This window comes from Helicoverpa zea, chromosome 24 (assembly GCF_022581195.2).
Source record: "Helicoverpa zea isolate HzStark_Cry1AcR chromosome 24, ilHelZeax1.1, whole genome shotgun sequence".
NCBI classification, from domain to species: Eukaryota; Metazoa; Arthropoda; class Insecta; order Lepidoptera; family Noctuidae; genus Helicoverpa; species Helicoverpa zea.
The window spans coordinates 7,985,830-8,011,100 of NC_061475.1; the positions used below are offsets into that span (position 1 = coordinate 7,985,830).

At 36.1% G+C, this 25,271-nt stretch overlaps 1 protein-coding gene across 2 annotated transcripts in view; it reads right to left on the bottom strand.

The window, feature by feature from the left end:
• The window catches only part of LOC124642237, a 107,774-nt gene that overhangs the window by 75,058 nt on the left and 7,445 nt on the right, over nt 1–25,271 (bottom strand). The gene's annotated exons all lie outside the window — the stretch shown is intronic.

Consider the following 25,271-nt stretch of genomic DNA (forward strand, 5'->3'; position numbering starts at 1 on the left):
CTAAGGTTAAGAACTTGGGTGTATACTTTGATAGCCGAATGTCCTGGGAGCCGCAGATTCAGGAAACCAGTCGACGGTTATTTGCATCTGCAGGATCCTTAAGACGGCTGCGAAATTTCTTACCCATTGCCACAAAAATTGCGCTTGCACAGTCTCTTCTTCTTCCTATTCTTGACTATGCTGACGCCAGCTATCTTGATCTCAGAGAGGACCAGCTAAATAAACTTGAGCGCCTTCAGAATGTTTGTATAAGATTCATATTTGGATTACGCAAATATGATCATGTGTCAGAATTTCGTGTTAAGCTCAAGTGGCTTCCAATAAGACTTCGTCGGAACGCTCACATACTCTCCTTGCTATATAGTATTCTTTTTCACCCTACTTCCCCTTCTTATCTTAAGAGTCGTTTTGAGTTTGTTTGTGATACGCATTCAAGATCACTCAGGTCATCAGAAAACCTAAAACTTAAGATGCCAGTGCATTCCACATCATTTTATGATAAATCGTTTGTTGTACAGGCCACTCGTCTGTGGAATGCACTGCCAGTGGCAATAAGGCGAGCGCAGTCGATTGCAGTATTTAAAAAAATGGTCAAGGATCACTACTTGGCTCATTGACTACTATCGCTGTATTGTTATTCTTTTATCTTTACTCTTCTATCTTTACTTTCCGTTTATTGACTATTATTTATTTTTATTTATTTTTTTTTTATTTTTTATTCTTTCTTTTTGTTTATATCTTTGGTATTTGTCAATTATATATAACCTATATGTATGTACACCCCAAACCGCCCGTTTTTCACTGTATTCTACAGATAAACTCCATCCAAAGGTTGTCTGGAAGAAATTGCTATTTAGCAATAAGACCGCCGATTGTACTGTGTTTTTGTATGTTGTGATGTCCTGTGTTGTGTCTTGGTGTACAATAAAGAATAATCTATCTATCTATCTATCTAACCAGATGCGGCAGAGTACCAGTGTTTTTACATGAAGCGACTACCTATCTGACCTCTTCAACCCAGTTACCCGGGCCACCCAACACTCCTACGTAAAACTGGCTGTCAGACTTACTGGCTTCTGACTACCCGTAACGACTGCCAAGGATATTCAAATGACAGCCAGGGTGGTCCACTAGTCTGTATTTATAAAAATGAATCCTTATATCCTTTGGTTTCCCCATCACGCGTGAAAGGCCAGACCGATTAAGCTGAAAATTAGAGGAGAGGTAGCTTACACCCGGGGGAAGGACATAAGGTAGCTTTTGTCACCATCCGGCTACATGAAGCAATGATCACGAGACCCGGGTGAAACCGCGGACGGAAGCTAGTCATCCTCCGAGCCTTTTTCCCAACTATGTTGGGGTCGGCTTCCAGTCTAACCGGATGTAGCTGGGTATCAGTGCTTTACGCGGGCGGAAGCTAGTGTAATAAAAAATGCAATCTCCCACCCATCCCACGCCTTAGCTTTCTCTCAAAAGTAGGGTCACTGGATATCGAAAGTGAGTGTAACCTACATTTCTGTCTGCTGTCTTGTCTCATGATTAGAAGGTTCTACGTCATCAGTGTTTGGGTATTTTTTTCTTAATGTAAAATGGTGATGTCTTTGACATAGAGTTGTAAAAAGCTTCCTATACCTTCTCTAATCATTTCGGATCCAATTATAATGTTGAGAGATTGTGGTTTAATCAAACAGTTTTCAATTTAAATGATAGGAGAATTATGACTGTGACTCAAAATGTGACCTATTCACCGACTTGAAAGACTCCCGCTGAACGAAAACCGAAGCTTCATAATTATTATTTTAATGAGTCCTATCATAAAAGATAGATATATATCATTTGTTGACGATAACTCGGCCTAGGATAGTTTACCAGAAAGTCTAACAACTCGTCTTGTCAAAGAGTATGTATTGTGTTGCTCAGGTTTCATATAAAAATTATTGGCTTCATATAAAAAGGTTGAAAACTACCAGCGCTCAGTTGCATCCAGTGAGAATGGAAGACCCAAACATAGTTGTCAAAAGCCTAGACAGATACACCTACAATTTATTAATAAACTTTTAATCCCATATTAATATGTAGATGATTATGCATTCCATTGACCTCTTGCGCCTATATTAATGACTTTCTCTCAGTAAATCGTACAGGGTCATGCATCTAAGTGTTAAAGCTATCGAAAGTGAGCGTGGCCTGGATATGACAACCGCATTGCTTATTATTTGTTTAAGATATATACTTTTACTAGATGCGCTACTGGCAAAAATAAAAGTTTGTTAGGTGATATTTCTATGACTAATATTAACTGCTAAGACTAATATTAAAATTTAAATGATACGCCTTGTAAAAAACGTCAATTTTGCTTATGTTTATTTTATTAATTAGGTAAAAAAAAATAGGTAAACAAACATATATTAATTAAAAGAAAACGAGAGCAAAATTCTAACTATCTTCTCAACCCTGCCTTATTTGTTTTGTTATTTTTGTACACTTTTGAATCATAAAACATTTTATTGATATTGAACCATTATGGTAATTGTGGCCCAAAGCTTCACTATTCAATGTTTAAATAAACAGCGAAAGTGATGATCCACACATGTTGTTGACGTTTTTAGATAAATACTCAGTGAAAGTTAATAAAAAACTGGTATTTTAACTCAAGGTTTTTGCGTTTTAGAGAGATTTTTTTAAAATTGAATGGTAATGACTGTCTGTTAGTGATTTTGTGTCAGAAATGGGTGTGGATTTGTTCAGTATGTTATTAAGTTTATTACTAGAAAATAAAGCTGCTAGAATAAGAGAAAGTATTCATAAGCCAATTTTTGTAACAAAAGATATTTTTGAGTATTTTTTTACTGTAAAACCGATACATAGTTGCAACCAACTTATAAGAGCATACAAAAAATTAAACACAATATATGAAAAAAGATCAAAATTACCATTAACAACAAACAACTTACAATAAAAATCTCCACCACGCTCACTACTCACTTCAAACTGCGCTCAATTATACCACATCTAGTAACCCAGCATACATGTACCAATCACTCAAGCCTCAAATATAAGAACGGGGTTATATTACCAACTAGCGTGAGGCTAGCCTTATGTGCTCTAAATTAGACCTGTTTTATTTAACACTCATTATTATAGGCTTTAGATTAGGTGGTTTTAACATTTAATGTACTTTGCACGTGGCTAAGTAACAACGTGGCTCGGTTAAGAAATGTTTGGTGTAGTCGATTTGTTGATGGGTATCGAAGTCATCATCATCTCCCGAGCCTTTTCCCAACTATGTTGGAGTCGGCTTCCAGTCTAACCGGATGAGGCTGAGTACCAGTATTTTACAAGGAGCGACTGCCCTATCTGACCTCCTCAACCCAGTTACCCGGGCAACCCTTTGGTTAGGCTGGTGTCAGACTTGCTGGCTTCTGAGTACGAGTAACGACTGACTGCCAAGGATTAGTCATGAAGGGATTTTTGATCTAAGTATTAAAGAAACGTAAAATTGGTGGCTATTTCAATAGTCGTTACAGTAGTAGACGTTGGAAGCTCGAAAATCTGGCAACCAGTGTTACCTAGAGGCATATTGGCTTGTCCCGGTAACTGGGTTTATATACCTATGGGAAGTATATATAGGTAATTGCTCCATCTACAACACTAGTACATACTCAGCTTTATTAAGTTAAACTAAACCTCAAAATACATAGTTGAGAAAAGGCTAGGCAGTTGATAATAGTATGGTGCGCCAACAATTTTGGTGAAATCTCGCCATAATATATTGCAGTGGGATTAATCACTAAGTATCAGTGGTTAGTAAAACTCAGACATTCCCTTCGAACTTCTGATGTTCCACCCACAGTGTGAGTGGTCGTTAGAAGATTTCCTACCCGTAAATTCGGAGGTCATGGTTACATTAAATACTTCTTCCGAAATAATAAATGTCCTTACATAACACAAAAGACATCTTTGCTTACCTTTTACAACAATAGTAGTGAAGGATATTATTATATTATATATTAATCATCATTAAGAATAGATTATCTGTCTACTACAGCATCCTTCTTAATGACCCGTGAAAATGTCTGAGGAATTAATAAATTATCATAACGTTATACAGGGTGTGTCGTTCACAATCACATTAAATCCTATCGCATATACTTTATGACATTCTATGGCGAATTGTAAAAAAAAACCTAATCCATTCAGTGGTAATTTTTCGTTTTTATAATTTACATCATCATGTGTAAAACAGAGATAAAGTTAGGAGTATCGAATGTTTTGATCAGTTGACAGCTGTCAGTTTTCAAGGGAGAATTTCAGTTGTTTGTAATGACTGGCTTTTTGGTGTTCTAATTTTCTTTAACAGAGAATCAGCATGGCCAACCAACGAGGTATAGTTCGGCCATTCAGAGAATGCGTTCCTGACACGTCGCGATTGAACTGACGACGTAACTTTGCAATGGCGTTGCAGTTACGATAAAAATATTTTTGCTGGTTGTTTACCGTTTTAACAATTGAGGAGCATTAAAACAACATTATTATATCAATAATCAATGAATGTAGTTACGTCGTCAGTTCAATCGCGACGTGTCAGGAACGCATTCTCTGAATGGCCGAACTATAATGCTGCCAGCCTCTTGGGTACCTACGCTCCCAGTCGACAGCGAAGGGAACGAATTTTTTGATGCTTTTTAGTTTTAGGTTTTTTATAGAATATTTTTTAATTCAAATGTTTGTGAATGTTGTTAAAAAAGAACTTATGAAAGTTAATATTTATATAATCTTAAAGCCCACGTCCGACAATCGGTGACCGATTTGTTGTAGAAGATAATCGGTGAACATACATAAAAAAAAAGATCCCGACGAATTGAGAACCCCCTCCTTTTTGGGATCAGTGTGTTTTATTTTGTCGGTTAAAAAATAAAACACACTGATAGCAAATACCTAGTGCAACACACACGTCTTACAAAATGTCAGAAGTGGGTGGGCAGATTAAATAGTAATTAGAAAAATAAGATTTTTTTCTTTATTGTTTTAAAAATGATTGAAAATTCAATTTTACCAAAGAAATCTTTTTAATGATACCTACATAAGATACAAACTATCTACTAAAGCAAAGTGAGACTCGTGTATTTTGAAAATCCACAGACACTCACAAAGAAAGGGGTCCAGTTCACATTTTTGACCTCAAATTATAACAGCCATAATCCCCTATTAAGGCCGCTATGGCTATAGACCCTAAGGTCAATAAGGTCTCTTATTAAGATTAACGTTAGTTTAGACATGTGAGTATGAATATTAGCTATAGAGCGCATGTGCTTTTATGACGACCGACATTTTTACGGCGTAGAGTTGGTTTTGGCTGAGTGTGGTAAGTAATTTTATAATATTGGAAAATGGTAACACATAATGAGGTCATGAAAAAAATATATACCTACGTATAAGTACTTGTTACGTGTATCTGTTACCTACCCGTAGTTATACATTAAGTTTATCAGCTCTTTATTTTAGAAATCCAGTCAAAAATATTAAAGTAATTTTCAAATTCATACAGAATATACGATCTGGCTGACACATAGTTAAAGCTTAAAATCTAATTTAGACATAAGTACTCTAGAAGTGCTTGCACAAAGCGCTCTATAGCTTATCAATACCCAAACCCGAATGACCATTAATTGACTAATCGAGCTGAGTCGTGTGCAGCTATGAAGGCAAAGCCACGCTATTAAACTAGCTCTTTTATTTATTTATTGAAAGTTTTATTTATAGCAAAATATGACAACTTATTACACGACTACATATTTATCGTGGTCGTCATATTCCTATGCTAGCTTTTAACCGCTGTTTCGCTCGCATTCCGCCGGAAATACATTCCTGATAAAAATTGGCATAAACATATGAGGATCTTTAATTACTTCAAATAAGGACAATAGAATCACAATCGGTTCCGTAGTTTTGACTGAAAGAGTCATCATTTTAGAAGAGAAGAGCAAAAAATAAAAGCATTTGATACTCTTTTTATAGTACTAGTTCTTTGTTCGTTTACTATAAGCGCGCTTTTAGGCCCAGACTCCCCTAAAACTGACAATTTTTAAGCAACCAATTTCTAAACTCAGGGATACTTGCGAGGTGGCGACGAAATGTTCTGAGAGCTCGAGAGATCTGCCCAGCCTTATCCCCAACTATGTAGGGTCGACTTCCAATCTTACCGGATACATCTGACCTGAACTCAGATACCCGGGCAACCCAAGACTCTATTGATTGTTTAAAAACTCCGCTCCACTTTGGTCTAGTCTGGACCTTAACAATATACTCAAAGCTTTTTCCTTATCATTGTCCTCTTAAAATTCCGATACATCTCAACACAATTGTCATTAGGTCAGTTCTACATACTCGTAACACGAACGAATTGACCTGGTTACACACTTGCGGACAGTGGGCGGTTAAATTGTAACCCAGTGACATCTAATCAGTTGGTGAGTGTAGACTGGGGAGTGATTTTAGTGTAGTCTGAGCCTTATATGGGATGTTAAATTGGAAATTGATTGGGTTTTTTGGGTGGAAGAATGTGGTTTGTTTGTGGAGCTACCGATTTGTTTACAAGAAAAAAACATTGCATGTGAATAACAGTAACATTTTGCAAAAGTAGTTTGGTTTCATTAGTAAAGAACGCGGGTAACATCATCATTTGGCCAGGGGATATAGATCTTAAAGAGTTATTGATTAGTATGTTCCTACTATTGACAGTATATTAATAGAATACAAATGGTGAGTCACTTAATTTTTTCGCAAAAACAAACTTTGGAGTCTGACTACAACTGCGAACAAGAATACTCTATTGACCAAAGGGCTAGATAAATAGACTATACACAGGTATACATAACACTATGTATTTTATTACAGCAGTAGAACTGTAATCTTAAACCGATAAATTCTTTGTCAAAATGTAAGTCAAAACAGTCTTTATTAAAAACGAGAGCGTTTTGCTTTTCGCTTCCGTTACTCCTTCAAGTTATCCTGTCAAATGAACGTGTGTACGAGTTTATCAAAAAATATCATCAATAATTACATCCAGCCAGTGAAACCAACCCTTCTAATTAGAAAGTAAGCGAACACAACAAGTAAGTATGTCGTATTATACATACAATAGTTGGAAGTACACAATAAGAATAATTACGATACTTGTTTGCCCACGCACTTCTTTATAAGGAGCTTGGGCTCTAGAATATAACAGACAGTAGTAAATATAGTATAAGTATGTATAACTGGTTATTGTTATGGTGCGGGATTTTCCAACGAGTTTATTTGGTAGGTTTTTGATTTGGGTCCAGATATTAGGATGAACGGAGAAAGAGTGACCCACTTCATACCAGATACTTTGGAAGGTTTTTATTATACGAAGAAACAAAACTACGTAGTAATAGTCATTTTTCTTAATATTACTTCTAGGATAACATGATGGGTAGCATTTGGTATCTTTTACACCACAGGGCCCTAAGATGTCTTTTAGAATTGTTACTATAACATAATAATTGGAACAGATTTAAGAATTATCAGGTAACCAAGATTCTGAAAATCTACTCTATGATTGAACATCTATTATGATTGTAATAGAGCATTTCAGCAAAAGACTTGGTCTTGGGTCCACGTACGACTGGCTTAAGTTCACGAAGGACTGAAAGATGAGGTAACTTTATATTTAGTTAAGAACATGTTGATTGTCAATCATCTTCTAACCAAATCCACATGTCAACTTCATGACATTAATTCTTCTTTCTCACCAAGGTGACAACACCTTTGTCATTCACATTGTACTAAAATGTCACCCAAAGACCACTATTGAAATATCTGATTAACCAGTTCTCCCAGTCTCCACCACCAGTTTCAAGGCCTTAATAATCACGTATATAATGACTAACTTATCAGGTTATTGCTCGTCGGGTGACTTTGTAACCCAATAAGCAAAAGTTGAAACAATAGCCTGTCGAAACAATTGACGACATCGCTAATCGTTTAAGCTTTTGAAATTGATGGGTTAGATTTTGTGCAAGTATGTATGTGTAACGGCAGTTCTTAATAATCGATCTATCTGCTGTTTCCCTTACTGGAGATAGGAACTTGGCATTAACCAAATGGTATTGGGTTGCCCGGGTAACTGGGTTGAGTAGGGCAGTCGCTCCTTGTAAGGCCGTATACAGAAAGAAAGCTGGTAGAAACTGGAACTTATCGGCGCTTGAACACGCGCCGATAAGCGCTGACCGGCGCCGACAAAAGCTGGAAACTTATAAGCGCTTAAATTCGCTTAAATTAAATTCGTACTGTGGGCATGACCAAAACGATCAGTTACGAGTGAACTAACGAGGGTTTGAGTTCTTTGAGACATCTAACCACGATTTTCGGTATTACAAAAAATGGTCGGGTCCAAAGAAGACTTATTAGGGCGAAAACAGTAACGTTCTACACACACTACTTTCTCAGTCGATTTTTCGTTATGGCACCTTCTCTAGTCATTTTGTTTTTCATGGTATGGGGCTTATATCAACATTGTATCTCTAGATAGCTAAACAATAGATAGATTGAGTATGGGAACTGCAGTAAGGCGATCGAAAGTGATGATCGGTCACCTAGATTATTGTTACTGGTTGCTGTTTGCTGTGAATTTGGGTCAGTTTGAAAATGAAAGTGAAAAGCCTACTCATTTGGTATGTGATCTGATATTGGCAATATTTAATAAGTAATTGAGGTGGAATTTGCAAAAGGTAATGATTATGTGGATGACTACTTCGACGTCTTATTAAGTTGTACAAGTATTAGTGCACCATTTGAGCATTGTAGTACAAGTTGAGAAGTGCACCAAATGCGTCAATCCCTGTTTTATATACAATATAGTATGTTGTTTTTTGTTTTTATTATTATTTTGGTTTGGTCCAGTGAAAAAATGTACAATTGGTACCGCTTCAAAGAGTAACAAGTCACGATTGGCGAAATATTTTCTACGATGCGTGTCTCAGGTTCGATTTCCGCACGGAACAAAATCATTGTTCCGGATATTTGTACATACGGAATGCACCTACATGTGACCAATATATTCGGCGTATTTATCAACGAAAGATTCTTCGCGCTAGTATCTGTGATTAATTACCCAATTAAAATCTTATTCATACCAATATTATGAGCGATCAAAGATATTAATTAAAGACTGGTAGTAACACAAAATTAAACGTATTATTATCATTAATTTTCTGCGAGAATCTTACGCCTACAAAGTTTAATTACTCATCTACCAACATCGAATACCAATTAAGTTAAATGCTTCCGTATCTATGCAATAATATGTTTGTTTGTTACATTCTAACTGGTAAATTATTCAACAGAATTCGGTGGAATTTTACGCACGATGAACTGTAGGTCCCGGCTGTCATTGGATATCTTTGGCAGTCATTACAGGAAGTTAAAAGCCAGTAAGTCTGACAACCAGTCTTTTCTAGTGGTATTGGGTGGCCCGGGTAACTGGGTTGAAGAGGTCAGATAGGCAGTCGCTCCTTGTAAAACACTGGTACTCAACTCCATTCGGTTAGACTGTAAGCCGACCCCAACATAGTTAGGAAAAAGGCTAGACAGATGAATTTTAAACAGTGAATAGGTAACCTATTTAAAATCTAATTTCTTTGTTAAAGGATATGGGCGTGGCAGGACTAAATTATATAGTTATAAATAAAACATGCGATTTTCGACCTTCTTTAAACTGAGCTAAAGTGGTTCACAAAATGAAGAAACTATCAACTTTTGAATAAACAAACTGACTTAATTAAAAATTCCACTGTTCTTACGTCATGCTCTAATATAAATTGGCAAAGTCTATTTTTTTAGTTTTTAATTTATAACGTTCTACATTCTGATAGGATTTAAAGTTACTAAAATTAGCCTCATAGAAAGAAATAAGTCTTCATCTTTAAATGCCAATTCCAAAATTTGACTTTTATGTTTTATAATTTACTTTTCATAATATAGTTAGTCGCAAAGTCTACCATAACTGTACCTACTATTATTATATATCGCGTTCAGCCCTTTATCCTTCAAAAGTTGTCTAAAAAACCATACTACTACATATATATATACTTAATAGTCAAGGCAATTTGCAGTAATAACCATACTTTGTGTTTAAATAAATAAGAACATTACAACCTTTATGGTAAACCAATTATATGGCTTTTAGAAGAAACTTAAACTAATGGGATAGGCGTGACTTATTTTAAAAGAACTTTTTAAATAACCCAATTAACATAAGCGCTTCCGTAAACGAAAACCATGGTAAATGACGTCATAAGATGGCACACTCAAAAAGTCGTGGTGGCCTAGTGGGTAAAGAACCAACCTCTCAAGTATGAGTGTGTGTTCGATTCCAGGTCAGGCAAGCACAGTACCAATGCAAGTTTTCAAAGTTTGAACCTTCGTGGTTTGAACGTACTTTCTAAGTATATCTTGGACACCAATGACTGTGTTTCGGAGGGCACGTTAAGCTGTAGGTTCCGGCTGTCAGTGAACATCCTTGATAGTCGTTAAGGGTAGTCAGAAGCCAGTAAGTCTGACAACTAGTCTTATAAGGGGTATTGGGTTCCCCGGGTGACAGGGTTGAGAAGGTCAGATAGGGAGTCACTCCGTATAAAACATTGGTCCTCAGCTGCAACCGGTTAGACTGGAAGCACCCAATATAGTTGGGAAAAGGTTAGGCAGGTGAGATGACGAGACGGATCAGTGTGGCCATTAAGACATTTAGAAAAAAATAATTTAGTCATGCATTCGATTTTTTGAAGATTTGAACATCACGAAAAGATGCGGAAACTATAGAGTTGGGACAAAAAAAATATTGCCTAATAATGCTTATTAAGTTTGTTAGAAAAAATAATGATAGGTACTAGGCAACCATGAGGTGTGTGAAGGTTAAAGATGGCTGTTTCATGTGTTTTTGTATAGTAATTGATACTTGATTGATGGTGTGTTTTTCTTATCTATTGCGAACAACAAATTGGGAGTCATTGTATTTAAGAATTATAGTTTGAAGATTGACATGGTCTTAATCCTGTGTGATCAGCACATAAAATAGACGATCAAAATCAGAAACATTTAGGAACTTTAACTTTATAACTGGACTTCTTATGACACGCCATATTTCAGGCATATAAATGATTTTTTTACTTTACTATCACTTTTTCAGTTTTAATTAAGACTTCTTGTCTTCGAAAGAGTTACCGCTTTCCTAGTGCGTAAAGGGTCCAGAAAGAACAGAGGTGGGCTTTAGTCAGTAAGTCACTCCTTCTAAGTTTTTATGAAATATTTTTCATCCCACAAGACGAGCCAAATAATTAATACCATAAATATTTATAATACACGGTCTTCTAAAACCTCTCCTCATAACAATTTACCACACATTAGCATACATGACTAATTCTCAAACACCGTGGAATCCATAATCTAGATCGATCTATGATACTGAAGCAATTTGCTCATATTACGGCTAGATTAGATGCCTGGAATGCATTGTTAGATATTATGAGCTAGATCGGAATTCCTTTGGATCTTTAAGCGTAACATGTATTGTTATTTGATTATGTTCATTTTGAGTATGCTGGGAAAAGTTTACATTATCAGATAGTTTGTCATTAAGATTATGACTAAGTAAGAAACCACACGTGTCGATCCATCACGAGGTTACGCTTGGAGCCGGCAGTCCATGGATGGGTAACAATCAGTGAGAATAAGTTCCTCTGTTTTTCAAAAGGCACGTTAAATTGGTGAGTCTCGGCTGTCATTTGAATATCTCAATGGCAAGTGTTACCGGTTTATAAAAGAAAGAAGACACAGACGCACAGGTAGGGGCAGATTAGTCCAGATATACAGTCATCCATATAAAATACTATTATTCAGCTGCATCTGGCTGGAGTGGAAGCCGACCCCAACTCAGCTGCGAAAATGCAGATGCTGAAAAAAATACAATGCATAAAGACATCGCCACATCAATTAGAAAAATAGCCAAACGAAAAGGCGGAAAACACTTTACAAAAGAATCTCCATATTGAAACACTTTTTTTACCAACTTCCAAAAATGATGCAATTACATTGAAGGCCTTACTCACGTAGTCAGCAGTGATGTACTCATTCACCACAAATCACGATTCGACAATCAAGTAGTAGGAAATACTATTAATATAATTACCAATATAAATAAAAAGAGGTGTTTTTTTTCGACTGGCAACATTAACAACACGGTAGTAGCGTTTATTATTATTGTTTTCGTAAATTTCTGCGTTTTTTGATGACTTTTGTGTAGCTTTGAACATCTTTAGCAGTCGGGCAGTCTTTACGGGTGATCATAAGCCAGTAAGTCTGACGACCAGTGCTACCTAGGGGGTATTCGGTTGCCCGGGTAACTGGGTTGAGGAGGTCAGATAGGCAGCCGCTCGTTGTAAAACACTGGCACTCAGCTGCATCTGGTTAGACTGGAAGCTGACCCCAACATAGTTGGGAAAAGGCTCAGGAGATGAGGTTTGTATTCAAATTTCTTCACAAAGTGTTATCGATTTCCTGTCTGGAAATTATTAAGGTGTGTGTTTGTTTTAAAAAGAAATCGGTTTTATTATGATACGGAAGAACTGCCGAAGTAATAAAAATGCTTCCGTCTCATAAAACAAGAAAATTGCTATTTATCGATCAATTTCGAGAGAAAATTGAATTCATTTCCACTATTTATATAGCATGCAAGAAATAAAATATTTATTATGCTTTCTTGAAGGTATGATTGTAAATTACCTATACCGTAGGTAGTCATCAGACTTTCTGGCTTCTGATACTAGCCCCCCATAACCAATGTCAAAGATGTGCCAATGACTGTGTGTCTAAGGGAGACACACCAGAAAGAACGGACCACTTAAAAATATACTACTTATATGAAGGCCTGTATAAGTATCTTGTGTTTTTGAGGTAAAAGAAGCCTATTGTTCTATTTTACCTAAAAAACTGGTAAAAAAAAACACCGCGACAAGCACCCATTGTAGCTAATAAATTCGCAAAACCAAATGATCATTGAACGAAAAAGTTTTTACGAAAGAAAAGCGTAAACAAACCTGTTAAGACCACAAACCTTAGAGCATTGAACCGACGGGAACCGTCATAGGAACAAATCTATATGTGCAGAAGTCGGCAATAGCCTGGCCAGGTCGTAAATGACACTACCATGGTCCACGGAAGTAAAAAATAGACAGCGGGGGTGATTACAGGTGCGCGCAGGACAATCTTGCTAGCTGTCACCGACCCTCACCCCATGGGACTATCTCTATCGAGCTGGCCATTTAGTAATTTACACGGCAATGCCGTCTCCGGTTGGTTGAATGGTCCAAGCTAAGCGGAACTATGGTGTCTGCCTACCCACGAAACAATGGCTACGGTTCACCATTACTATAGAAATGGAAAACTATAACTTTCACTACTTAATGCTTTCGTTTGTAAATAAGTTCGCTTTTCCATGGTTTCCATAGAGTGGATTTTGAGCTAATTTTAAACGGTTTGTAGAAAGTATTTTAAAGGATTTTTTAGATCTGCCAGTAAAATTATATTGTAAACTATTCGATCCCGAGGTTTCACCCGCGTCCTGTGGGATCTACTGTCCGAACTGGGATAACATATAGCCATGTTACTCTTGAAGACTGTAGCTTTCAACACTGAAATAATTTTTCAAATCATTTCAGTAGTTTCGGAGTCATAGTAAGGGCATGTCATGTGAAAGAACGAAGATCGTGCTGTGAGGAAGAGATTGAGCATGAACGTGGGTGGACACGAAGAAGAGGACGACCAAAGAAACAATTGATGGATTCAGTAAAAGTAGTATGGCTAAGTAAGCAAGCACACTGGAGCCCAAATAAAATGCAATAAGGGCAGGAGAATGATGATGATTTAGAAGTGTAGAGTAAAAAATCTTAAGCAACCTTTTATGAACTAAAAGCCCTGCCCAATACAGATCATTCTTGAGAAACACGGAGTCTACTTACAAGCACAATACACGTAGGTAAGGTACTTAAGACAGATGGACAAAGAAACGCCAGTTCTTGATATATTTTAGCCAATTTGTTACTAGTTTCTGAACGGGCCAAGTTTCTCGGAACCCTTTTGAATGGCCTGTCTGTCCTTTTGTTAACTATGTAGGTATTTTATGGTCTTAAGAAACTGGAATAACTTGAGTGTCATCTTCACAGAATGCAAAATGACCCTTTTGTAGGAAAAAAGAAAAAGTTTTGTAGATCTTTAAACTGTAAGTACCTAGTTACCTTGGTTTTAATTTTTCAAAATATTTCTGATTATGATGATGATAACTTTAGAACATAAATAGAAATCAACGATAGCAGCTATAATAAAAGCGGGTTATGCTAAGTAACACCGAAATTGCAAAAAATGGAAAAAAAGAAACTGGAAATTTAGGATACTTATTTTGAAAAAAAAAAATGGGATTCACGAACTTCCTAAAACTATTTCTCAACGTCGGAACCCAGCACACAAAAAAACCAACCCAACTAGGCCTGTAGGTCAAACAGGCAACAATAAATCACAAATAAACCAACATAATATTAATAACAATTTTAATAACAAAAATAAACAATATACCCCACCGGTGGGCGTTTGATCTCTTCAAGGATAAATACAGACACACAGACAGACAAATTGATTGATGTATCGAAACGTATGATGATGAATTATGGTGCAAATGATCTCATTTGGCCTCAACCATTGTCTAATAATGAGGATTATTATTGCCAATGTGGTAAAAAATATTAAGGTTTTCCGAGGATCGATATGGGTACAACAGAAATAAATTAGAACCTATGAACTTTAAAAACATCAGCCGAAATTAGAACCTCTTCCTTTTTTGGTAGTCTTAGCATAAAGGTTGTAACACATAACATGAACTTGGAAATGGATTGTAATCGTATCGAAGACATTCGAAGAAGAAATCATTCGATGGCCATTTGATCAATGGAAATATCCACGTCACATGCGATAAAATTCTTCTCTTCAATATCATTTGGGATTTGGTCGCCCTAGCATTATTGTAAAGAGAAGGCACAGGTGCACTCTCTATTCCTTCACTCTCATAGTCCGATGGGACGGTAATCGGACACGACTGGAGAGAGATCAAGCGCAGAACTGACATTAGCGTGCTCTCCGCTGCACGGGTGTAGGTATTAATTGAATTTTGCCAGACTCTGGGCTGCTGTTTGAAAGTTTCTTAAACCCACAAAGCGTTTTCCGACCCGAGAATGGAACCCAAGACTCCGTGCACAGAAGTAGCACTATGCGACAACTAGACCAACCAGGGAATTGTCGACCACTATACAAACAAGGCTTAAGTTAGTATCTCACATATTGATCAGGGCTAAAAATAATAACACGCAAATAAGTACATGTAAGTCCAAAACAACCGTAATGGTTTGGCAATTTGTTTTGACACGAACTAAAGACACGGTTTGATTCCAATCAGAGATATGAAACATCTTTTTGTTAGCGTTATCAACGAACACATAAGTTATGTTTGAAGGTTACGAAATAGTTTTTAAAACTTATTTAATCGGTTTGCGAGTTAATCAATACTTACTTAGTACAGTTTGCGCCAGATATCTTTGCAAATCTAAATAGCTATCATTTGACACCGCTTACACCAAGGGGTATTGGGTTGATCGGGTAAGTAGGTTGAGGAGGTCAGATAGGCATTCACTCCTTGTAAAACACTAGTACTCAGCTGCATCCGGTTAGACTGGAAGCCGATTACAACATAGTTGGGAAAAGGTTCCGGAGATGATGATGGTCTTATACGTAGCTAATACAATATTCCTTCACATTATGAGGCCCTAGGCTGTGAGTCAGTAAAAGGCTGATGATGATGATGATTCTTGCAAATGCCAAATCCCTGCAGAAAATAATTACTCAATTCATAGAACCTTTACAACAAAGCAATGGATCCTACCTTAAAATATTACTAACAGAAGCCAAAAGGTCACAACTACACATCATTTTATGATTTACGATCTTATAGATTTTCAACTATCAGATAAATACGTATAAGAATTGCTATTGTTATCTTAAATGTCATCTTTCTTATTTGTCGGTAGATTTATTTGGTTATAGAGTAACGGTGAAAGCCTTATATAGTAGCTGTTGGATATATGGCTAACATTATTGGTGAGGCCGTTTGTAAGTAAATATTTTGATGTGTTGTAGAAGCTGAATATAGCAACGCTAGTTTCCGCCAGAGGTTTTAAGCAGTGAGAGGGAAGAAAGAACATTTATTGGCACTGCACGAAAATACATATAGGTGAAAAAGTACGAAAAATAAAAGAAATGTGTGTGTCAAATAGAAGTATGTAGTGTAGAACCGTTCTCATTAAATGGGCTGTAACACTGAAATTAGTTTCCAAATCAGACCACCAGTTTCTGAGGATTAGAGTGTTCAAGCAAACTCTTCACTTTTTTTTGTCATAATCCGGTAATCTGATTATGGATCTATACATTATAACCTTCGGAAGACACTGACCGTGATTGATCATATTATCTGAAGCCTTACAAGTGTTATTTAATTAGGAATAGCGATGACAACGTATAAATTATAACTTCTACGTAAAAACAAAGCCTCTTTAAATTAGTTTCTATTTTGATATTGTTTTTATTCCAAGTCAATTTGGGCTCCTGCCGGGGCTACGGGATTGTTCGAAAGAGTTACCGCGGCCCTGGTACATAAAGGGCGTAAGAAGGAACATGATGGGTTTTAGTCAGTAAGAGTCTGTCACTCCCACACGCTGCACCCACAGCGGGAGGGGTCATCAGTGATCTCAGCAAAGGTCAATTATGGCTGCTAGTAGTGTTTCTGTTTTTGACCTTAACCTCAAAAGTGATGGAGACAATTAGTTTTTAAACGGAGATTGACATATGTCAATTCTAGGGTTACCACCCATCTTTAAAGAGAATGTCTTTACTCATTATATAAGTCCGCCAATACATGTACGTTTAAATGACTATATTATGAAGTTTAAGTTTGAAATATTTCTATATATTCGTTCTGTAACAGGACAATGAACTCTTAAATTATTTTTAGCTCTTATATACGACTAATAATACGATTACAAAAATTTGTAAGGATATACATGTAGGATGTATTATATGTAGCAGGAAAATGAGGTGATCGCGAAATACCTAGGAATACCAGGAAAGCACGGTAGATGTTGAATATTTTTAAACGTCTTCTTACTCTAAATAATTTTGTCATATTATGACTGCATGTTTGTTGCTCTTTCACGTTAAAACAACTGCGTAGATTTGATGAAACTTAGCAGTAACATAGCTGACTTATTGGAATAACAGATGGAATACTTTTTATCCACTTCGAAAAAGTAGGATCTACGGGACGCGGGTAAAACCGCTGGCGGAAGATAGTCTTCGTTATAATAGTAGACATAGTAATATTGTATAGACTGTTTGTTCAATCAGTCAAGTAATATAGTAAACATTGTACTGTATAGTGTACACAATAAATCATTACATAACCAATGGAGAGTTTGATCTGCATTCTTTTGTAAACAAACATAGCTGCGCCCACTGACAAATGCTTTGGTTATTGAGTAGAATAATCAGAAGTTTAACACTGTTTTATGTGGAACAATCACTAGACATTATTGTCATAGAACTAAGTTTGTCGCCATATCTGTCTATTTGCAATTCATGGATTGTATTTACAGGAAGTTTTAACAAATATGAGGGGGTGTATCGAAGTATAGATTGAAAATGGTTGGCATGGGCTATGTCATTCCGATACTTGATCCAAGAATGTCGGTGATATGTATGGGACAAAAATGATTACCAATATTAGATGTATTTCAGTAATTTCGTACTGCTCAAAGGAACTTCAAAAATATGAGCATGTAGAAAACAGGATGTGAGGAAGCGAGCATCAGACTCTTGGAACTCGTGTTCCTTCTGAAATCCTCGGTGTTCCAGGGTCGCGGTAACACTTTCCCAGTTCCTTTAGTTACTTAATTTTCCAAGGACCGTATTTATTTATTTGTATCAGGCATCTAAGGCCTAAACATTTATCATCTGCATATGCATCTAGTACTGTATTACAAAGACTTGACAACATAAACCTTTTGGAACACTCTACCTATTGTCCAAGCTACATTGCATCACAGTTACGTCACGCCATGACGGACAAAACATGATATCAGTATTAGATTGCTTTCAATAAATGATCTGACTGTATCTTGCGAAAGATGCTATATTATCTTGTATCTATCTTGCTTATTATTGAATAAGGCCTGTGGGTAGGGCTGCCATCCGTCCGGGTTTCCCCGGATTTGTCCTCGTTTGGAGGCCGTCCGGGGGGCGTCCGGGCGGGGTTTCAAGAAGTGTCCGGGGAAAACCCGGACACTTCAAGTGAGGAAGCACCTCATTGAATTTAAGTATATGTTAATAGTAAATGGATTACAAATTAGGTATTATTTTGTTTAAAAAAAATCGTACTCGTTCGGGGAAAAAATGCGATTAACGCCAAATGTCCGGGTTTTTTATATGTTTGTCCGGGTTTGGCGAAATTCGAGATGGTAGCCCTACCTATGGGTTCACCTGCATTTTTGAAGTAGAAATTGTGTATTCATCATCATGCTATTAAACTATACATAAACCAATGTTGAAAGCTTCTTCTAACCTAGGAGTGTATTGCGCCACTTTTTCTTCCCAGCAAAAACATATAGGAAACGTTAAAGGGTGGGTGTATTGGGGGCTGTTTTTGTAAATTTAGACGTTCAAAAAGCGCTGTTTTGCTTGTGTTTTTTTTAGCCAAGTCGAAATCTCCAGGTTTATTAAAAACGGTTTCTTTTACCAGCTGTCACTAAGCTAGATATTCGTAGACTGTAAGATGATATTAAATATTTTGCAAAGGAGACTGATAAATTTAAAACCTAACCGTCTTACCACAAAAACTTTTTAACGTCAGTTTAAGACTTGTCTAAAAAAATGTCAAATTACGACGTTGACATATGGTTCATTTTGGAGCCACATTTTTTTTAGACAAGTGTAAAACAGTGGTTAAAGTTTTTGTAGTAAGGCCATAATCTTAGCTAGAATCTTAGCTACAATCTATTTAATTCCACTCATTTAACGTAATAATCATTTGATTACCGACCAATCACAAACGAATACTTTTAACAGTAACCCCAACAATTTATCTAGGCATAATAAAATTGCTCACATTACACAAATTGTCTGCTTTAGCCGGCAAATGCTGAGTACTGGCACAAGTGATTAATTGCTAATGTTTAGTCATTTACGCGTGTAATTAGTCTGTCTCTCGAATTGATTGGTGAGGACTACCGTTACTGTGTGTTCTATGTGAGCTATCTGGAAGCGGACGCGATGCGACGAGGCACGATTTGGCACGACATAGCGTATTATCGCAGGATACCTAATACCGGATACCTAAGGATCACTGGTGAAGTTTTTGCGTTTAAAATTTAGCAGTTTAAAACAGCGCACTACACTACTCAAACAAAACCCTTTATAGATTTAACCTTCCAGGGAAGCATCAAACAGGAGTATCCCCGATAGTACATCTGTCAAATCGCTTCGGATCGCTTAGCGTTCGCGTTTGTGATTTGCCCATGTAGGACTCACCCTTTGGGATTCCGTGAATATTCTGTGGGCATTATAGGAAGTGCCAAAGAGCTGCTTGTCATATGTCTGCGAAGAATTTGATTAATTATCATGAATATTCTTGATACTTTGACGTGTTTTGACGACGCGCGAGAAATTGAGGTTTACCCTTTAAAAGGGTGTTAGTTATCTCTCACGTTATATTTCAGAAAATAATAAACTGATAGATAAAATGGTTAAGACAAAACATTTTTTAACTTAACAGGCTTTCCCAACATGCCACACTACCACTATCTTTATATGCGAAAACATCATGAAATCGGTAAAGCGGTTCCAGAGATTAGCTCCATAATAAGCCAGCGAAACACTACTTAATAATATTACCCTACCACAGATAACAACTGATACGAAATAAAACATGAACATCCAGTTAGATCAATTACCAAATAATAGGTCACCTAGATACTAACCAGATTACGGTCAAGTGTTCCAAATTGTCACTTTCACATGTATCGATAAAATATTTATGTAAACATTGTTATCTGAGAAAAATCAGGTTATCGATAAATGTTCGGTACTATTCGATTCACTCGATCAATTGAGGAGCGTTTGATATGAAAGTGTTAGACAGTATAGTGCACTGTCGATTTTTAAATTACTGGACCGTGACGAATTTAAAATTGGAATGATTTTAAATGGAAATTGGAATGAAAATGTGTTCTATAGTACTTTGAGAATTATTCAGTTTTCATTCATATATTTTGTGTTAGGCTAGGTCAAGCGGAAATATTGTATGCCCCGACCGTTTTTTGGTGCTGTTGACAGTTGTTGCTGTCAGTCAGTACAAACTATTTTCCTTTGATAACTGACAGCCGTCAACTGTAAAAGATATTCGGTACCACTATTAACTTTCCTAAATACATATCTGTAAGTCTCACACCGTTTTGAAAAAAAAAAAAAACTATTGTCAATGTTTAAAAGACTTTCATTGCCAATTATTTTATCGAATTCCTAGTTGGTATTAGTAAAAGAAAGTCCCGTAAATTCCAAATCCTTATCTCCAAATTATGAAAGAAGTATTTTATCCAAAGTATTTAAGTAAGTGAACGATGAATCATTCATATGTACCCAGTTATCAAAATAAACAATCGTAATACTCGCTAAGATAAGATTTAGTTTTTTGTTTTGAAATATTTTGAAGTAAATGCTACTCAAAATGGGTTATTTTTTAGCTATATCTACTTCCAAATGTCATTGCAATCGTAAAAATCTAGACATCCTAAAGTAATAAATACTAAGTAATAATAACTAGATGAAACAAGTATCATATCAAGGTAGTTTTAGACAAGTAATTATATTGAAGGATCTTTTAAAGTTAATATGATTTGTCTTGTCAATATTATCACGGAACTTGTAACTTATAGACTGATATGTATTTTTTATATACAACCTATTCTGGAGCTGGCTAAACCCGCATTTTGTGGCAACAATTTCACGCACTCAGAAGCAAACTAGCCTTCCTCGATAAATACTCAGTCATCTAACACTGATTTTTTTTTTCAAATCGGACAGTTCATGACATTAGCACTTCCAAAAAATAAACAAACTCTTCAGCTTTACAATATTTAAATGGCGCCTTGCATATATTTGTCGGAGAATGAATAATTATTTATTTTTCGAGTAGCAACACTAGACTGAATGTTGTGAGCTTCATATTGATGTTTGACAGTGACAGTTGTCTGTGTCATTTCAATCTGTCAGTAGTGTGAATGTCGATGGAGCTCGCTCTCTTGCTCCTGAGACGTCGCCGGCGCCGGGTGTGCGCACTGACCGAGAAATATTAAGATGGCGGATGAACATCACCAACACGTGGATTCAAATCCGTTTGAATCTGCGACATATTTATTATTCAACTTTCTACCAAAAGATTTATAACAAACAACCAAAAGGTGTAAAGGTTCAGGTCAACCAGTCGCAATTATCCTTAATAACAACAAAATTGAGTTAATTTATTTGTATAGAAACACCTGTTAATTGGGCTGACCGATTCAGAGATAATTGGTGGTTTTTGCAACAATTGTGCAATTATTATCGCTTTCAGAATTTAATTGTTTATAATGTTTCTATTATGTTTGTAGGTGCTAGTTCAGTGCTAGTGGTACGAGTCGAGTGGCGACTGAACGAAGCATAAAAAGATGTTCTCTGTACCTACCTATTTTTTTAGTTTTACGTTTTTATGAAAAAATAAGTTAGTGGAAAGTAAAAACTCTACATAATCTCTTAAAGATAACAGCCGAGATGTTAGTTTGTATATTTATGAATCTTTAGTTACTTACTTGTACTTTAATGCGTAAGTGCATTTTATTTGATACACTTCCAATCTTAAACAGCTTAATCATTTAAGATGCATTTTGGCATGAAGACAGGTGGTATCCTGTACAAGGATACAGGATACTAATTATCCTCTTCTAGTTCTAGTTCTTTCGGGACGTGGACAGAGTCGCGGACAAAAACTAGTATAAAGTAAATTGTCGTTTCGAATCTGTGGTCTTACAGCCACAAACAAACATGTCTGCGTATGTTCATGCCGTTGCAACCACTTAACTTGACCTCCAAAAAATCAAATCACAAACAAAAACCGGCACATCACAATATCGATTTTCATCTAAAAACCGTAACCGTACTAAAACCGTCTAGCCGCAAAATGAGCACTGTCGATAGTTTAATTAAATTCTCACTCAGTTTATTTTTAACTTAACTGGGTCAAATTGTACGTGACTGAGTGGTTGATTACTGATCTGAAGATGTTAGATCGGAATCTTTGGAAAGGCATTTTTTGAGATGACTGAGTTTTAGAAGATGTTACGTTATGAGTTTGTAAGACGTAATTGTCGGTTGTTTATCCCGTAACGTTTATACAAATTGAAGTTTGCTTTTCCATAGGTTTTACAGTCTGAGTAATCAAGAGTAATATTTTCCATGGGTATAACTATGTATTTGAGTGAAAATTAAGAATCTTTACTAACCTCTACATGTTATATGAAATTAATGTGAAAGTCATAATGTATGTATGTGTAATACGCAAACATGCAAAAATTGCTGAACTTATTGAGGTCAAAGGTATAGAGAAGAGTACCCTGGTGAAGAATATAGCCGACTTTTATCCAGATTTCTGAAGTAGTTTTGGGTGAAATTGTAGGCGGGTAAATTTTTATTTGTGAAGTTTTTCTAATACTTGACTGGTCTTCTCTTTATCTTATCTAATCAGATAATCAGTAAAAATCTATGAAATTATAACCGCATGAAAGCAAGGTGGCAAACGAAAAAACGCATTGTCTCTGAACCATTTCAGACTTACATACAGGTAGGTGCACTCCAGGCCTGAAAATTCAGGAGTATCGATTAATCCAGCCAGTTGTCATGGAGAGTCGGGAACTCTTGCAAATACCTCGTAACAGGAACTGCCATTCCCGAAGGATGTTATAGCTTTATTGGAATTTTTGCTTATTGGTAGTATTGTAAAAAGGACGTACCTTCTTCTTTCTACATCTCTACCTACATTATTATTAAAACAAAGTCATCTACCACTTCTTTGTCCGTCTGTACGAAAGTAGTTAAAAAAACACGGATTTTCATGCGGCTTACACTAAACTAACTAATAATTCATGAAGGTTTTGATTATTTCATTTATACCTGTATAAAGCTGGGGCACGTTATAAAAATAGTAGCATAACGACTGTCTCTGGAATGCTCTTTGTGTTCACTTTCTAAGCACTGTAAATAAGTTGATAATTTCTGGACTCTCAGGTTTGTAACATTCCTTCTCTGTATGAGAAGAGAGAGAATAAAATGGCTGATTATGATGACCTCACAATTATGAACAAGTCACCTAAGTTACTTAAGCAAGTTACTAAGTAAACCTCACCTAAATTAGGTTGTTATAAGCTTATCACAAAAATGTGGTGTTCAGAAGCCAATCTTTTATAGTAGCCGGCATATAACTTGGCAAGGATTTGGGACCTTTAATAAGTTTGAGCTCGCACATAGTGCACTAAATTATACAAAAAACTGGTCCCTGTTATGGCTTGTGCATTATTCTATGGTTATTGACATCCTTTAGTGGCGATTGTCTGCTTGAAAAAAATAGGACTTGTTTTCATCTCACGATTCTTGCCAAGTTACGTGCCGGGAACTATACATTCACGTAACACGTTTCAAACACTGTTTTGAAATGTATCAATTGCGTATCGCGTAGTCGTAAATGTCAAGTACTGAAATTAGGACACAAGTTATACATAGTTGATAGCTTATCGGAACTCGTAAAATGAATTACCTAATTGAGATACAGAGTTTATATGATTTCGTATGCGAAGAAAACTATTAAACATGACATGGTTAGAAATTAACAAAACCATAATCATGTTATCCCATTGTTTGCGAAAATCAGGCTTAGAATCTGGGACTTCATCTTTACCAATAATACAGTCTATCATTCGATTGACAATATAATAAAAAATGATGAGACAAGAACGCCTTGAATAAAATACCACAGGAAAGACAAAAGTTCAATAAAGAAGGAACGGCTTTTAAACTTGAAAATAAAGCTGCGAAGTTCAGCCAAACCCATTACCTTGAATTCGATAACTCAAACAATGATTCAACTATTGAAAACACAGACACTATTGACAAAAGTCTCATATTACTACTAACTATAATTACTATGACACAAATAACAAAAGGCAACCACACAAGATTAGACTTTGAAGCTAGAGAATTAAAGTCTGTAATTGCATGGCTTAAAACTGCAGATACACTTAAAACAGTCAAGACTGTGAAGGATGCATTTGACCTTTTGAACTAAGTATCTAATAATATAAAACTATTTCCGTATCAAGACGCACCTTCCACGGTATCAAAAATCGATATCTGCTAAGTGCATCAGGTTAATGCTAAATGTTTTAAACCTTGTAATTTTATACCAAGCCTTCGGCTGTAGTCTTTAAAATTAAGTACTATTGTTATAGTTAGTAGGTAGTTAAATAGGCATAAAGACAAGATAGGAAGACAAAAGCAATGATCAATTAGGACGATGAAGATAAATCTAAATACTAACGACAATGACATGATATTAACGCAAGTCAATTCATCAGTGTAAAATTGACATGCTCCAAAATAACATGTAGATATCGAATAATTAAAAAAATCGAGACATTGAGTGTTCTTGGTGGACTTTTGAACTTTGTGCTCTATTTAATTCCGCTCCTGTATTTCCTCCAAATAAAGCCTTAGTCATAAGTGCATAACGATCACAAACAAATAATGGAAATCAACATGATGAACATGTAAATAGACTTCATGGTCCAAGTGCAGTATGAAAAAACCAAAAGGTTTTGAGCAAGGTGTGAAGATAAAAAGTAGCAGAAGAAGGAGGAAAACAATAGAGGAAAGTGGAAACACCAACAAGTTTTTAACTCTCATAGCAAAGATTTTGGCAATATAACTGTTAAAAGTCCTTTTATTACTACTTCTTGTTATAATATCTGCGATAGTAACGGAATGTCCAATGAATCATCTCAATTCCAACCAAAACATTA